We start from the raw sequence: 16,697 nt of genomic DNA, 5'->3' as shown, positions 1-16,697 counted from the left end.
CAAGTTATCATCTCGGCAAAGACAAGTTATCGTCTCGGCAAAGACAGGTTAACATCTCGGCAAAGACAAGTTATAATCTCGGCAAAGACAAGTTATCATCTCGGCAAAGACAAGTTATAATCTCGGCAAAGACAAGTTATAATCTTGGCAAAGACAAGTTAACATCTCGGCAATAAAAAGTTATAATCTCGGCAAAGACAAGTTAACATCTCGGCAATAAAAAGTTATAATCTCGGCAAAGACAAGTTAACATCTCGGCAATAAAAAGTTAAAATCTCGGCAAAGACAAGTTAACATCTCGGCAAAGACAAGTTAACATCTCGGCAAAGACAAGTTAACATCTCGGCAATAAAAAGTTAAAATCTCGGCAAAGACAAGTTAACATCTCGGCAATAAAAAGTTAAAATCTCGGCAAAGACAAGTTAACATCTCGGCAAAGACAAGTTAACATCTCGGCAAAGACAAGTTATCATCTCGGCAAAGACAAGTTATCATCTCGGCAAAGACAAGTTATAATCTCGGCAATAAAAAGTTAAAATCTCGGCAAAGACAAGTTAACATCTCGGCAATAAAAAGTTAAAATCTCGGCAAAGACAAGTTAACATCTCGGCAAAGACAAGTTATCATCTCGGCAAAGACAAGTTATCATCTCGGCAAAGACAAGTTATAATCTCGGCAAAGACAAGTTATCATCTCGGCAAAGACAAGTTAACATCTCGGCAATAAAAAGTTAAAATCTCGGCAAAGACAAGTTAACATCTCGGCAAAGACAAGTTATAATCTCGGTCAAGACAAGTTATAATCTCGGCAAAGACAAGTTAACATCTCGGCAAAGACAAGTTATAATCTCGGTCAAGACAAGTTATCATCTCGGCAAAGACAAGTTATCATCTCGGCAAAGACAAGTTATAATCTCGGCAAAGACAAGTTATCATCTCGGCAAAGACAAGTTAACATCTCGGCAATAAAAAGTTAAAATCTCGGCAAAGACAAGTTAACATCTCGGCAATAAAAAGTTATAATCTCGGCAAAGACAAGTTATCATCTCGGCAAAGACAAGTTAACATCTCGGCAATAAAAAGTTAACATCTCGGCAAAGACAAGTTATCATCTCGGCAAAGACAAGTTAACATCTCGGCAATAAAAAGTTATCATCTCGGCAAAGACAAGTTAACATCTCGGCAAAGACAAGTTATAATCTCGGTCAAGACAAGTTATAATCTCGGCAAAGACAAGTTAACATCTCGGCAAAGACAAGTTATAATCTCGGTCAAGACAAGTTATCATCTCGGCAAAGACAAGTTATCATCTCGGCAAAGACAAGTTAACATCTCGGCAATAAAAAGTTAAAATCTCGGCAAAGACAAGTTAACATCTCGGCAAAGACAAGTTAACATCTCTGCAAAGACAAGTTATCATCTCGGCAAAGACAAGTTAACATCTCGGTCAAGACAAGTTATAATCTCGGCAAAGACAGGTTAACATCTCGGCAAAGACAAGTTATCATCTCGGTCAAGACAAGTTATAATCTCGGCAAAGACAAGTTATAATCTCGGTCAAGACAAGTTATCATCTCGGCAAAGACAAGTTATCATCTCGGCAAAGACAAGTTATAATCTCGGCAAAGACAAGTTATCATCTCGGCAAAGACAAGTTAACATCTCGGCAATAAAAAGTTAAAATCTCGGCAAAGACAAGTTAACATCTCGGCAATAAAAAGTTAAAATCTCGGCAAAAACAAGTTAACATCTCGGCAAAAACAGGTTAACATCTCGTCAAAGACAGGTTAACATCTCGTCAAAGACAGGTTAACATCTCGGTAACGACTCGTTAACATCTCGGCAGAGACAAATGAACATCTCGTCAAAGACAAGTTAACATCTCGTCAAAGACAGCTTAACATCTCGTCAAAGACAGGTAAACATCTCGGTAACGACTCGTTAACATCTCGTCAAAGACAGGTTAACATCTCGGTAAAGACACTTGTCACAGTGTTGTGCAAGGGTTATTAATTAGTTTAATAGATGTTATCAAAGCTCACCGATAGACTTGACAGAGACCAGACAAAGGTTAGGACAATGTCAGTTAGGTGTTTGTCTTGTAGAGAGACTGATATGTGGGTCGGGACAGACATTAGCAATGTTAGTTTAGGCGTAGGCTAGATACTCAGCCTATATAGAGTAGAGTTTGGGGCAATCGGGACACAACGCCATGTAGTTTTAGCAGGGGCGTGTGTCGTATGCTAGGCGTTTTCTGGTGAACGACACATACAGACATTGGGAGCAAGTCGCCGAGGTTGGCTCGCGATCTTGGCTCCAAGATGTGTGAGTTGTTTGCCAGAGACAACATGTAGGAACTTTAATTCTTAAGGACCAGGGTAAGAAGAAATGTTTTTATTAGTTATATATCTAGTATTAGATGTTAATTGATTATGAATAAATAGAATGGCGCTTTAGCTAGTTGTTAGCGATATTTTTGATTATTTGTCTATTTAGAGTGACAGTCTTGGCGACTGTCTGAGTCTTAGTGACAGTCTGACGGTCAGAGACGGTAGATCTATATATGGTGTATCCTTGCCTGCTACGCAAGGGGATATCACTCTAGTATTGAGCGGACTGTGACGTTGGGTTCCAGGATCCGTGCAGAGACTAGAGAGAGAGAGAGAGAGAGAGAGACAAGAGAAATGGAGAGTTCATCGTGACCTACAGCCAAGTATCAATATCTATGTGATTATTAAATTTTAATTCTAGAATCACATGAGTATTATATGTAATTATAGTTGTTAATTAAATATTTATTTTTCTTATGAAAATTTGTGTCCAGAGATCATGATTTATATCATTATTGAATATTGTGGTCTTTAATCCATAGTATTTTGTGATGCGTGTGTTGTATCAGTTAAATTACATCAGTAAGAATCATCCTAGACGTATAGACATCAAGAGCTGATATCAAGATCTTGACAATTGGGGCCTCGTCTAAAGTTTTATTTTAATTTTTTTACGACACTTTAATGATGTCTGGGGGCTAATGAATAACTGGGACCTGTTATTTTTCTTTAAGTGAAAATACTTTGGTTATACTTGATATAGTATTGACTTTTTTTTTTATCCAGCATAGTATTGAGAAAATTGTATTTTGCTTGTAAAGGTTTGGACGAATATTCACTGCTTAGAATTAGCATTAAGTAGAGTTTCTGTTTACACTTTTACACTTGTTGTAATACCATGATTGTATTTTTCAAAATTTTTTTTTTTCTACATTTTGTTTTCTGCCTATTTTTGTTGTGGTACAGGTGAATTGGCTGTTTGGCAGTGGACGTCACACATGATCTATTTTTAGACTGTCACTCCTGATTCCTGCGCCCATTGTCTTGGGGCCTTCGTGTATCCACGGTTTGAGGGTAACGTAGTTATCTTCAGCGCGTGTTTTTTCAATGTTTAGGTAAGCTGTATGATGTAGTGAGATAGGTGTAAGTTTTCTTGTTTTTATTTTTGATAGGGAGCTTAGGGATTTCATAGAGGTGGGATAGAAAGAGGTGGACATTATTTTTAAAGCATAATTACTGCACTGGGCAGTGTTACATTTATACTGTGCTTATACTGTGTTTTTTGCAGGCAGACAGGGGCGAGTTATTGTTTGGAGAAGGTAGAAGGGGGTTGGACCTGTATGTTCGCGTTGGGCAAACGTATAGTGTCGTTGTCCTCAGTTATTTTTTTTTTCTTGCTTTTTAGCTTGTTAAGTTTTGTAGATGGTTAGCCAGGTGAGCAGTACTGTTGGCCAGTTGTTTTTTTTGTTGCCATTTTGGTGTTTTGATAGGCGGGATAGGGGGTTTGAGAGACAGACAATGGCGTTGGGTCATGTAGTGTCTACCCCACCCATGTATTTTAGTAATGCCTATCAAACCTTGTAGTTGTTAATGGAAGTTTTGGAATTTCGTTTCCAGTGCCATGCCAGAGGGCAGGGACATTTGTTTTTCTTCTCCCTCTTAGTTGAGGTCGAGCGTTGATTTTTTTTACCTGGTGTGTCCTTGTTGTACGGATTCATGGTAGTTAAGTCACAGGGTGACGTAATGATTTTTTGTTGTTGCGGCAAGAGTTGTTTTTTTTTACAGTGGGTCTCGAGTTTTGTTGGGCCTGGTTTCAGTTTTTGTATGCCGTCTATTTTTTTATTTTTTTTTGCTTGAACGTGTTGATGATAGTTGGCTATAGCTCTATATAGAATATCCGACATTAGGTATGTCGTGGATTTTTTTATTTCAGTGAGATGTTGCTGTGTTGACAGATCATCAGTTTATCAAGGTCATTTGATTAGTTTGTTCAACGTTTGATATTACTAAGATGTTAAAGTTTAGGCCTGACGAGCTTGAATTGGTATTGATTTTTTTTACATAGATTTTTTTTTTTTTTTTTTTTTTGTTGGCAAATATTTGAGCTTTAGCTGAGTTATGGCGATTAATGTACACGCTATCTAGATAGCTCAGAAAATTGGCGTTTAGGGACATTTGTATCCAAGGTGGAACATGAGTTGTTTGTTGAAGAGTCAAGTGAGTCCTTCTAATGGGGGAGGGTGCATAACAGACACTGAAGTAAATGACAAAGCGTTGTTTTTTTTCTACGACATGTGTGATGGACACTGGCAATGAGTACAGCCATTTTACCAATTTCTATTTTATTGCAGGGATGCTAATGAATTTTGTATTTTCATTTTATTATCATTATGTTTTAGTTACTTATAGATTGAATTACACTGTTCTATATTTAGGTCGATCAATAATATGCAAGTGTAGCTTACAATCAGAAAAAAATTGTCCATGATTAGATGATATCATTTTTCTTTCTTTTAGTTTTATTTTAATTCGTGTTTTACTTGCACTCGAGATTTGATTGGCAGAATTGCATTTTCACTTTGATGTATATTTTTTTTTGTAAATCTACTTGCAGAGATTCATGACTATATTATTTGATGATTAAAGTTGAAGTTTGTGACAGTTGCAGTGCAGATATATGAGATGGCGATGTTCACATGTTTGTTTTGATTTTTTTTTCTTCTTAATTACAACCACTTTGTTTATGATTTTATAATCTTATTCCAGTGTGCTACAGTTGCCTAAAGACTTTGGTTAGCAATGCTGCATGTGTTCTATAACATTATTTTTATGTCTCAATATAGTTCCAGAATTTGTTCTCCAAATGTGAGATGGTAGAGGCAGTTTAGTGAGTCGTATTAGTGTGACTTTGGTTGCAAATATTGCAACAAAAGTCAAAGGAGAAGGGGAAGATGTCACAGTGTTGTGCAAGGGTTATTAATTAGTTTAATAGATGTTATCAAAGCTCACCGATAGACTTGACAGAGACCAGACAAAGGTTAGGACAATGTCAGTTAGGTGTTTGTCTTGTAGAGAGACTGATATGTGGGTCGGGACAGACATTAGCAATGTTAGTTTAGGCGTAGGCTAGATACTCAGCCTATATAGAGTAGAGTTTGGGGCAATCGGGACACAACGCCATGTAGTTTTAGCAGGGGCGTGTGTCGTATGCTAGGCGTTTTCTGGTGAACGACACATACAGACATTGGGAGCAAGTCGCCGAGGTTGGCTCGCGATCTTGGCTCCAAGATGTGTGAGTTGTTTGCCAGAGACAACATGTAGGAACTTTAATTCTTAAGGACCAGGGTAAGAAGAAATGTTTTTATTAGTTATATATCTAGTATTAGATGTTAATTGATTATGAATAAATAGAATGGCGCTTTAGCTAGTTGTTAGCGATATTTTTGATTATTTGTCTATTTAGAGTGACAGTCTTGGCGACTGTCTGAGTCTTAGTGACAGTCTGACGGTCAGAGACGGTAGATCTATATATGGTGTATCCTTGCCTGCTACGCAAGGGGATATCACTCTAGTATTGAGCGGACTGTGACGTTGGGTTCCAGGATCCGTGCAGAGACTAGAGAGAGAGAGAGAGAGAGAGAGACAAGAGAAATGGAGAGTTCATCGTGACCTACAGCCAAGTATCAATATCTATGTGATTATTAAATTTTAATTCTAGAATCACATGAGTATTATATGTAATTATAGTTGTTAATTAAATATTTATTTTTCTTATGAAAATTTGTGTCCAGAGATCATGATTTATATCATTATTGAATATTGTGGTCTTTAATCCATAGTATTTTGTGATGCGTGTGTTGTATCAGTTAAATTACATCAGTAAGAATCATCCTAGACGTATAGACATCAAGAGCTGATATCAAGATCTTGACAACACTTTAAAATGTAGCAAATGAAACATTTTTCATTAGTGTCATGCTTATAACAAAATGCAGTTTCCCTTTAGGAAACTGTCATCTAATTTTGTTTTTATTTTTTATTTTTTTAACTAAGAAACTGTCTCTTTCAAATATCCCCGAACTTGGAAGTATTGTCAAGAGTTCAAAAGCGCGTGTATCTCTTGCTTGTCTATCTACTGATTGTGTTTCATTCACCAGCTTCTTCCCTTCTTCTCCACAAACTGGAATAAAATATCACCTTGTATTTACAGAGCGATGAATCAATGTAAATCTCGGCATCAAGTTACAGCTAATGAACTTGTTCTACGTGGAGATCATTCTTCATTCGTTTCACATTGTTCTGAGCACAGCCAATGATCTTTTACTGACTCACATATCATACCCCCACCCCTCCAGGCACTGTTTTTTTTTTTCCTTTTTTCCCCACCCTTGTACATACACACACACACACACTCACCAAATAGTGGAAACACAATTCTATTTATAAAAAGAAAATGGTCAGAAGAGAGAAATCCGGAGCTCAATAATTAAATGTCACAGCACTCGAGATACGGACAGACCATATGTCTGGACTGACAAATCTTTGACCTGCTGAGAAATGTTGCCAGTCAAATAATCTTTAACTAGTATACGCCTGATTACTGTTAAGCGTATCTAATTGAATAGTGCTTAGTATTGATCATTATATAAGGTAGACTGGAACAAGAAGTCATTGTAGGGAGGTCAAAGTTAAAAAATCATCTTTTCATTTCTCAAATTACTTACCTTCCGGTAGGTCTATTTTTATCTTGGACACTTTCACATTGAATATTTGGATTTCACATTGAATATTTGGATTGAGTTTTATTACTTTGATTTTTTTATAAAGTTGATTTTTTATGATGTTAATCTTGTGAAGTATCAAGGATTGGCCTTTTTAGTTACACAAGAAGTTGCAAAGGGAAAAGATAGTCTCTCCAGACGTAAAAAATGCTACAGAGAGAATCTTGTAAAGTAGCAATTATACATAAAACACTGAATCATAATCTTCAAATACAAAAACAAAACGTAATAAAATACTCTGAAAGACACAGAGATAAAGGCACATTCCTCGTTCCATATGCTACAACAAATTTGTACAAATGCTCCTTCTTCCCAAATAATATTAGAGCATGGAATGGGTTGCCTGAGCCAGCCAGGAAAACCAATAACTTGGCAGAATTTAAGTCATTGGTTAACATGCATGACTAGATGCATGACGCGTAGAACGTAATCATCTTTTTTGAAGTAACGTCTGTATGTTTTAAGATAAGATAAGATTTTTTGTTGAAGTGATTTATCTGAAATTGGTGTTTGTGAATTAAAAAAACATTTGCGATACTGATTTTTATAAAGCTGAGTTTTTTAAATTGTTTGGTGAACGTAGTACATCGTTGCTTCTATCAATTTGTTTCAAACTCAGAAACCAAAAAAAAAAAAAAAACATATCAAAGTAGGATTTGTTTTGTTTTTGTTTGAACACATTTTCTTGACAGTATTGTTTTTACAAAGCTTCCGGTGGCGCCAAAACGAAAAGATTTGGTCCAGTTCAGAAAGTCTTACCATGATATCTCAAAATATTGGCCTACGCCTAAGTTGAGTCATTGTTTGTTTGGGATTGATTTTAATAGTCATTTTGTCACGTGACAAACATTTTATTTTTAAATGCCAAAATACCAAGTATTAAGTTTTTAATGACACTATACGAATTCAGCATATCGAATAGATACTAAATTCTGCTAGTGTCTTGCGTCTGTTGCTCTGAGTGTCAAAGAAAGACCCTCTATTGAGTGGTCGCAGACTTTGTAATCAATCTTAATGCTAGTTTTGGAGACGTGTTCTTTAATTTGAGAAGTTAAAGAAAGAAGTTGTATAAATGAAACAAGTTTATGTGACGACAAGTAATGGAAACTAGAAAGTCATTATATTCTTCTAAGTTCATTATGAATTTTGGATTTACGGCATGTAAATAAATATATGTTATCACGTGACAGGTAGGCCTACCTGTAATTATTGTAGTCTAGTATTATTACTGTATTGCTGCTTATGAATGTTGCTTATTACATGCCTACGAGTAATATGCCTACAAACATCCTGCAAGATTAATGTCATGATAATTATCATATCACTTACAGAGAGATAATGTCATTTATTATCCAATAGTTAAACTCTTGTCTGGGCTTTTAGATGTACAATCAATACTTTGCACTTTTTAAAATATTGTTAATTTTTTTTATTTTTACAGATGACATAAGATTTTTTAAAACAAATAACTACTACAAAACATATGTATTGAAACAGTGTGTGTCAGAGAAAGAGAAAGACGGATAGAGAAGAAGAAGAAAAGAAGAAATGGGGAAAGAAATCAAGAAAGAGAAAGAAAGAAAGTGTGTCAACTGTCTTCAGTACAATGTTCTAAAACCGAAAAATTTAGGACCAATTTCAGTTCATCACTCGATTACGTAATACGTCTAACAACCGAAAAGCGTAACAAACACGAGTCGTTGTGCTCGCACTGAAGCTACTCAAATGTCATTTAATGTTGTTCTCTTTTTTTTTTCTTTCTGTTCTTTCAAGATCTCAATTCTCTCGATGCATGAATGTATTATTGATTTCTAAGATTGCCTGTTTACAGTTTGTTGAACCTAATCCAGTCACAAGGAGACCCCATTGCTAGACGTGAGATAATATCGCAATGGCCCACGTTGGCTCTATACAGACCTATCGATTTCGTTTCTAATGGCTGATATAATACACAACAAAATAAATAGTATAATTAGTAGAAATCGGGGAAAACAATCAACGGTATCGAATATATTTGCTGATTTTGTCGGAACTGTTCCGATCCAAGCATCTAAATTGTACGCAAAGCAGGTCTCTGATTTTTTTTATTATAGGCGATGAGTAAATTGATTAACGTTTGCTATCAACCGGTAGGTGGCTGTCTGGGTGAGTAGTATGCACTCTGGACTGTTGTCTAGATAGTCCAGGGCTTGAATCGAGACCAAGGCAACGAGCTATTGGTCTAAACTGCCCACAGTTTGTGGCGTTGAAGGTCAGTGTTGAGGCCTAGTATAGCGAATGGTCTCGCTCGAACCTACCGTCCCGAGGGAGGTTTGGGCTAGGATGTAATGATCTTCAATTCTGAATAAAACTCTGAAAGATGTAAAACAAACAAAAACCGAATCGATTATACAAGTTCAAGCACATATCACTGTCGTGTTTAAAGAATTTTAGTTAGGAGTAAGGGGTGCAGAGCTAAACAGTTGAATTTGTTAAATGTTGATCAACCTTGATACCTTCTGCAGGAAGTAGACATTTATTAATGGCTAAAGACAGAAACAATGCAATAACAATTGGTACGTAACTTAGCATCGTCTGACTTTTGGTAGAAGGAAGGGGCGGTAAAATATGTCTTTTGGAACAGGAAGGATGAGTTCAAAGTTCAGTTCTGCAAAAAATGTTTTTATTTTTTTTTTACTTTCTTTTCCTGCTTCTTTACATTCAACGGACTTGAGGTGGTTGTTTTTAAGGTTTCCATGCTAACTAGCGGGACAGGGGTGAGGAGATGGCTACCACAGTTCCCCGCTTGTCAGCCACACTATGTAGGCTATCACTCATTGTTTATTACACATTTGGATAAAGCAAGATTGGGGAATCATGTCATTATAACGAAAAGGGATACATTTTTTTTTCCGACTTCATACTTGTCAAAGCTTCTACTATGGCAATTTTTTTTTATTATTTCATTTTAATAATTGAATTTTTTTTTACGGACAGATTGCAATGTGAAGAAGTCAATTAAAAAAAAACGGCTTTACTGTTTTTATTGTTAGATGCTTCCTAATTGATACATCTCGATTAAGTTCTTTAAAATGTATAATGTTTTTTCCACACGCTAATATTGCTATTATTTCTTTGAATAGCAAAGTAATATTAATTTCAAATCCTCTAAATAAATTAGCCACATTTCACTTTAGATTTATTAAATTACATGCATGGGCGTAGCCAGGGGGGGGGGGTTCTTGGGGTTCAACCCCCCCCCAAATGAAATCCCCCCTCCGCAGGGGGGGGGGAACGGAATTAAGTGACTGATTTTTGCTTTCATTTTGTTTATTTTAGGTGAGATTTTAATACTAAATCATCACTTACCACAGCACAGCCGAGGGGGCTTTGAGTTAAAAACCCTCTACCAGGGGGTTTTGAGTTTAAAACCCCCTACCAGGGGGTTTTGAAATTTAAAAAAAAAACAATCAGGGGGGTTTTGAGATACAAAAAATCCCTCTACCAGGAGGTTATGAATTTAAAACCCCCTACCAGGGGCTTTGAGTTTAAAACCCCCTACAGTGGGTTTTGAGTTTTAAACCCCCTTCCAGAGGTTTTTGCAGTTAAATCCCCCTCTTCTATAAAACAAACCAAAAATATGCAAACAACAATCCCCAAATTCCAACAGCACAGTTAAGGAAGATTTTTATTTTTAAACCCCCTCCAAAATTTACGATAAACCCCTCTTCAATATAAAAAAAGCAAATTACACATTCAAAATTCTATGAGCGTAGCCAAAGGGGTTTTGAGTTTAAACCCACCCTCCAGTTGGGGTTTGAAGCTAAAACGTACCTCTTCAATATAAAAAAAAGCAAATTACACACTATAAAATCTATGAGCGTAGCCAAAAGGGTTTTGAGTTGATGGCTTTTTCTTTAAAGTTTAAAACCCCTCCAGATGGTTTTGAGTTTAAAATTCCCCTTTAGAGCGTTTAGAGTTGAAAACCTTTCTCTTCAATATTATTTTAAAGCAAACTACAGTCACCAAATTCTATGATCGTAGTTAAATGGGGTTTTGAATTAAAAAAGCAACAAAAAAAAAAACTCCAGAGATTTTTTAATTTAAAACCCCTCAACAGATGATTTGACGAAAAAACTTTCCTTTTTGATATAAAATCTAAAGCGAAATACAGGCACGTAATTCCAAGAGCGTAGTCAAGAATGGTTACAAATTTCTACCAGTGGCTTGGGCTCCATTAATAGGCCAAAAGTGTGAATAGTCTTCTGCCGAAATTGAAAAACATTAAATGTGGCTCAACAAAGATGGCTAAGACAGATTTTAGGAGTCAGTCATAGAGATCGGGTCTAAATCAAAGAAATCATATGCCGAACTGAGAGTCGAATCCTTAGTAAGGTTGTGACAGAGCGTCGCATGAGGTTTTGCCGGGACATGTTCTCCGACAAAATGAATTACGCAAAATAAGAGTTGCGGAAACAGCTTGCCGGAAAATGCCTAAGTCAGTAAGAATAGCACATTAGGTTTTTGAAATAAAACTTTTTAATAGCAAGATAATGCACTGTAGATACCTCAGAATATGCATTTTGTTGGCTTTCAATACCAGAAATAGTGCTCGGCGGCGGGGCTTCGCGCTGCGAGCTATCCCAGACCCCCTTGCTAGCAAGGGCGGGGAGTCTACAATAAAAAATAAACGTCTTCCGAAAGGGTCAGAATGTAATAAAGATTAATTATGTACACACACACACACACATATATATATAATTTTTTTTCCGCGGGAGGGGGGGGGGCCGAAAAAAATCCTGGCTACGCCCATGATTACATGTGTCGTATGACAGATATGTTTAACATTAGGCCAACAGGACGCCATCTTTGTTTTTTTTTCTCGATTTCTATTAGCTCACAGTTTCGTCACTATTCAAATACCCAAAACCACAAGAACAACAATTTAAATCATTTATTTAGAGATGACATTCTTACTTACTTAGACTTACGTCCTCCCGCGCCGTTCGGCGCATTGGGCGGCAAGCTGTCTCCATAATGATCTGTCACTGGCAATGTCTGAAGCCTCCTCCCATCTGGTGTCCACTGTTCTGAGGTCCTCCATGAAGGTGTGTCGCCAGGTAATACGAGGACGTCCCTGTTTGCGCTTTCCTCGTTTTGGCTTCCAGGTTATCGCAACTCTTGGTGTGCGTAATTCATTTTGACGTAGAACATGTCCCGCAAACCTCATGCGACGCTCAGTCACAACCTCACTAAGTGTTCGACTCCCAGTTCGGCATAGGATTTCCTTGTTTGAGATCCGGTCTGTGTAACTGACTCCCAAAATCCGTCTCAGCCATCTCTGTTGAGCCACATTTAGTCTTTTCTCAATTTTGACAGATGACTTCCACGTCTCACATGCATATGTAGCAGTTGGAATGACGATTGTGTTGAGAAGGTGTATTTTTGTCTCGAGTCCAATGGCTTGGCTAGTCCAAATAGGCTGCAGCCTTTGGAAAATGCTCCCTGCCTTTCCTATTCGACATGCTACATCATGGTAAGCATCTCCATCATTTGTTATGATGCTGCCAAGGTACGTGAACTTGTCCAGCTCTTCAAGCTTTGACTCGCCAAGTCTGATGGGGACACCCTTTGCCTTATATCCCACTCGCATAATTTTAGTCTTATCCAAGTTTATGCGGAGGCCAATTTTGGGTGCCTCTCTGTCTAGGCTCTCCGTCATTTCTTGAATGCATTTATTTGTAGCCCCGAGTAGTGCAACATCATCAGCAAAGTCCAAGTCCATCAATCGGAGTTGTTCATGCCATGGAATACCAAAGGCAGTCTGGTTCATTGCTCTCCTCATTATGTAGTCGATGGCTAGGAGGAAAAGGAAGGGAGATAAGATGCACCCCTGTCTCACACCTGTCTCGATTGTAAAAAACTCTGTTGTTCCCTCTTCTGTTTTAATGCAGCAACTAGACTGACTGTAAAGGCGTCGTAGGATCTGGACGAATTTTTCTGGGATACCGTATTCTCTAACTATTTTCCATAGTGATTCTCGGTGGACACTATCAAACGCTTTTTTGAAGTCCACAAAACTGATCATTAGCCGTTGTTGGTACTCAAGACTTTGTTCTATGATATTTCGTAAAACGAAAATCTGCTCTGTACATGATCTGCCTCTTCGGAAACCTGCTTGTTCTTCTCTGAGCCTTTCATCTACAGACTGTTGAAGCCGTCTCAACAAAACAGTGCACATCGAAATGCAAGCAAACGTCACACTAAATACGCAAATGTCGGTGGTTTGATCCCCATACTGGTCTATTTTTCCTCTTATTTTTCAATGACAAAAACAAATGGAAAGAAAGCGACAACACAATTTATTAAGCTTTCAGAAAGGTTGCTTCGTTAATTATTGAATTTAATAAAACTCAGAGGAAACAACACTGGTATTGAGTTTAATAAAACTCAGAGGAAACAACACTGGTATTGAGTTTAATAAAACTCAGAGGAAACAACACTGGTATTGAGTTTAATAAAACTCAGAGGAAACAACACTGGTATTGAATTTAATAAAACTCAGAGGAAACAACACTGGTATTGAGTTTAATAAAACTCAGAGGAAACAACACTGGTATTGAGTTTAATAAAACTCAGAGGAAACAACACTGGTATTGAATTTAATAAAACTCAGAGGAAACAACACTGGTATTGAGTTTAATAAAACTCAGAGGAAACAACACTGGTATTGAATTTAATAAAACTCAGAGGAAACAACACTGGTATTGAGTTTAATAAAACTCAGAGGAAACAACACTGGTATTGAGTTTAATAAAACTCAGAGGAAACAACACTGGTATTGAATTTAATAAAACTCAGAGGAAACAACACTGGTATTGAGTTTAATAAAACTCAGAGGAAACAACACTGGTATTGAATTTAATAAAACTCAGAGGAAACAACACTGGTATTGAGTTTAATAAAACTCAGAGGAAACAACACTGATATTGAATTTAATAAAACTCAAGGGAAACAACACTGATATTGAGTTTAAAATAACTGAAAGAAAAGAACACTGATATTGAAATTTTCTTATTACCGACTCTACTGTAATAATGAAACATTCCAAGAAATGAATATAATGAAACATATAGAGCACCATCAGCTTCATAAAGTAGGATGCGGTTTCATTTTTTCTTTATTTTAAAATCTTTGAGAATACGTAGAACCGTGGTATTCAACAGTACTTCTTGAGATGAGTACACATTTTACATTTTTTACATAGAATGGAACTATTTAAGAGGTAAAGATATAATAATTTAATATGAACAACTATTATAAAAGTAACTCTATTGAAAGTTTAAATAAAAACGCCTAAAATAGCAGTATTTTGTATGCACATAGAGATGCTTTTTAATATAGGCCTGTTTTAAAGAATAAACTAGTATTTAAGTTATAAGAACTTTCAGAAAATACGCAGTCGTCCTTTTCGGAGACCCGAAGACGATCACAGAACAGAAGACCAGACTTTTCAGAGTTTGCCCTTAAAAAATAACTTATAGATCACCTATTAGCATTTTCACGCCTAATGCAGAGTATCTTTTATTGAACTTGACTAGGTGCTGAAATACGGGCACCCTCGAGACCAATCTATATAGCACTAGAACGAATGGTCTAGATCCGGCCATTCACCACACACTGACGCCATTTCTGGATGTTCTATAATAATTATGTCATACGATGTTTATATCATAATGTAAAATGATATTGGCTGTACGCTTATGTTACAAGTCAGTTTCGCATAATTTCTCTTCGGCAATTTATTTTGATATTTGGGGTCGACTTTAATAAGAGCGTAGGCTGGGGCTACGGTCCCAAGCATCCCCGTCAAACGAAGATTTTAAATGTTATATACTAATCTTGAATCTTAGTGTATGATAATAATATATGACGAACAAGATTATAAATTTTATATACTAACCTTGAATCTAGTGTATGATAATAATCTATGATGAGCTACAACTGTAATGTTATTGTTAGCCAGTATGCTAACGGCTTATGCTAATGCTATATGCTAATGTTACAAGCGAGCTTCGTAAAAGCTCCCCTGAAACTATTAGTTTTGGATTACTCTGTGAATATAATGACTTACTCGGGAGCCTGTGAGTCGACCTTACTAACAATGTTTATTTTATCTGTCAGTTTCAGTCTTTAGACAATCTTTGAGGATTCTCATAAAAACCGTTCTTTTACAAATCGTTTTATTGCCCTATGCCCTATACAGTCGGACTTCTACTATACAAGTGTCTTTGTCGGTGATCGCCCAAGCCCAGCGCCTGATGGCGTCCTGCAATATGGATATATTTTTTGTCACCATTAGCCCATCATATAGAGGTATACATATGCCAGACCTTGCCAAGCATTCTAATACTCTATAGTATAGACTGAAATACAGTGCGGTGGATTTATGTGAAAAGTGTTTCCCTAAATGACGTATAACTCAATATTGTTGAAGCTGTATTAGACTCTAAAACAAAATGAGCTTCAATAAACACAATGATTTTATTAGTCTCTATTTATGTTCTTTACTCCGGCCACTTGTTCTCTAAACTGACTTCCTTTTACACACAGTCCTGATACACTGCTGTTCACTCAACCATGTACACTCAAGGTCCACTGGTCATTTCATACACAGGCACACACACTGCACTACCAGCCACTCAAAACACATACACGTACTATCACAGAAGCCTCTCCTCCATCTATACCACCAGCTACAAAGAAAGCTCTAAGCATGATACTTTGGGTTAGAGTTCGTGTTAAGGCCCGCATATGACACTCGTTCTGGGCCTCGCGTACATCTAAGACCGCCTTTGTTCCAACTGATGCTCACGAGTCACCAGATAGACTATGACGTTCAATGGAAACAAAAATGTGCAAAATGTTCAACACAATTTTACCCCCCCCCCCCGGGGAGGATAAACATATCAATAAGTCCCCGTGGCCAAATCTCTAGCTCTAGATGCTATACCCAGATTCTTGACACCATGGCCGTAGGGCGTGATCCCTTCCTCTATCTAGTGTTTACATCACACATTTCTTCACCTCTTAATCTAAACATTCACACGTTCTAACATTTTTAGAACCACTTAGTGTGACTCAAAGGTGATATGTTTATATCTCGGCACCAAAACATCGCGCTAGATAGATCTAGATCTAAACCGCTTACCTTTACGCTATCAAATTCTCAAACTTGGAACACAAGTCTATTGTCGTTATATAACAGATCATCTCCAATCAAATTTAGCAGACGTTCCGAAACCTTTTGAAAATGGAAGTTAACTCCCTTTATCAGGCGGCGTCACTCCGAGAGACAGACAAAAAAAAATTACTCGCCTTCGCCCTACCCATCTCTGGTGGGTTTACGCAAGCGAGGTAACTGGCGAAGGATGGTTGAAAATTCTCTAACGCCCAGAATCGATGAGGATAGCGTGATGCTAGTACACTGGAGTGCCAACCGTGCGTAATTTTACCGGGATAAAGTATCTCTAATACCTGAAAACTGGAAAATTAACTTTTAAAGGACATAGGGGCAATTGGTCTGGGTTTTATTTTGCTAAATAAGT

General features: G+C 37.1%; 1 protein-coding gene and 1 long non-coding RNA gene across 3 annotated transcripts in view; one reads left to right on the top strand and one right to left on the bottom strand.

Annotated features, from left to right (window-relative positions):
- LOC106076837 (uncharacterized) overlaps positions 1–16,449 on the bottom strand; it is a 217,092-nt gene extending 200,643 nt beyond the window's left edge. For both annotated transcript variants that reach the window (XM_056015161.1, XM_056015162.1), the window contains exon 1: positions 16,301–16,449. The gene's annotated coding sequence lies outside the window, so the exon portion shown is untranslated. The remainder of the gene's footprint in view (positions 1–16,300) is intronic.
- LOC129923585 (uncharacterized) lies at positions 1,989–6,109 on the top strand. The gene is made up of 2 exons (XR_008775549.1): positions 1,989–2,377; positions 2,496–6,109. It is a non-coding gene; the product is annotated as an uncharacterized LOC129923585 (long non-coding RNA).
- Positions 16,450–16,697: the final 248 nt, after the last annotated feature.

The sequence above is a fragment of the Biomphalaria glabrata genome, chromosome 17, assembly GCF_947242115.1.
Source record: "Biomphalaria glabrata chromosome 17, xgBioGlab47.1, whole genome shotgun sequence".
Taxonomy (NCBI): Eukaryota; Metazoa; Mollusca; class Gastropoda; family Planorbidae; genus Biomphalaria; species Biomphalaria glabrata.
This window is presented reverse-complemented; position numbering and strand designations above follow the sequence as displayed.